This window comes from Microtus ochrogaster, chromosome 4, assembly GCF_000317375.1.
Source record: "Microtus ochrogaster isolate Prairie Vole_2 chromosome 4, MicOch1.0, whole genome shotgun sequence".
NCBI lineage: Eukaryota > Metazoa > Chordata > Mammalia > Rodentia > Cricetidae > Microtus > Microtus ochrogaster.
Genome location: NC_022011.1, coordinates 92,933,296 through 92,934,844, shown reverse-complemented (window position 1 = coordinate 92,934,844; position 1,549 = coordinate 92,933,296).

Sequence of the window (1,549 nt, the reverse complement as noted above, 5' to 3'; positions counted from 1 at the left end):
TGCTCCATTGTGTAAATGTACCACATTTTCCTTATTCATTCTTTGGTCGAGGGGCATTTAGGTTGTTTCCAGGTTCTGGCTATGACAAACAATGCTGCTATGAACATAGTTGAGCACACATCCTTATGGTACAATTGAGCATCCTTTGGATATATACCCAAAATGTACTCATTCATAAGTGGCTTTTAGACATAAAGCAAAGAAAATCAGCCTACAATTCACAATCCCAGAGAACCTAAACAACAATGAGGACCCTAAGAAAGACATACATAGATCTAATCTACATGGGAAGTAGAAAAAGACAAGATCTCCTGAGTAAATTGGGAGCATGGGGACCATGGGAAAGGGCTGAAAGGGAGGGGAGAAGAAGGGACGAGAGCAGAGAAAAATGTATAGCTCAATAAAATCAATAAAAAATAGATAAATAAAAGAATGAAGCTTCTCCATCTTCCTACCAGAGATGGTAAGGAACCCGCGGTGTATCGTTTTTGCTGGAGAAACTCTTTCTACTTTAAAGGAGCATCTGATACTATCTCATAGCTTGCAATGTTCACTGGACTTCTGATGATGTCCCACAATGCTCTCTGAGATTCTCCTAATAGTCTACTTAAACCAAAATTCTAACACTGAGAAAAATTGAAAACCACTGAACCCAAATCATACCATTTGATAGTGGAAGGCACTGAAGGTTCAGAAGAGTTAATGGCTTTCCCAGAGCCATAATTAGATGCAAATTGAACCATTACAAGAACTGTCAGGATGCCCTGGAATGTCCCATGATGCTCTTTCATATGCTACATTCTTTTTTTTTTTTTTGACTGATCAAAAAACTGTTCTTAACTATGGATATTTTCTTCCTGTCTCATGAGACAAAGACAGATGTCCATAAGACTTGCTCTGCATTAAAATCAGAAGCCAGAGAGGGGTAAGTGTGGGTTTCACATCTGTAGTTCTACCCATTTCAATTTCTGTAAGGAGTGTTATTTCCTGGTATCTCTGGAAAGGATCATAGGGTAAAGTGTGTGGTTGGGATACACACTAGGAACTACTGTAACCTTTCCTCTCCATTCCCACCACCTCCTACAGTCTTCAAGTCATATTACCTCTCACCTTCAACCATTGCACAAGTCTCCTACTGAGGAGATTAGATTGTTCTCTGATGCCTCTACGATCTTGCCCAATCTATAAGTCTTCATCTCTTATAGACATTTTCTCTTTCAAACATCTGAAGGCTCTCCCATCAAATAAAATGATTTAATTACTTAAACTTGGCATTTAATGCCTTTTGCAACCCATTGCTCACATTATGATTCTTGTTTTATAGTTAAATATTACAATCCGTGTTGTAATACAGAAATACAAGTTTGTTTCCCATTCCTGCTGGAAGCTCTGTTTTGTGACTAATGTAGGCCTTTGTGCATCTTTTCCTTCAGTCAGGATGTTTTCTTTTGACCATTCCTTTTGGAAAGTACTCCACCCTTCATGATCCAACTCAGTGTGTCTTCTCCTATGTCTTCTCCTAGATACAGTGTGTCTTCTCCTAGATACA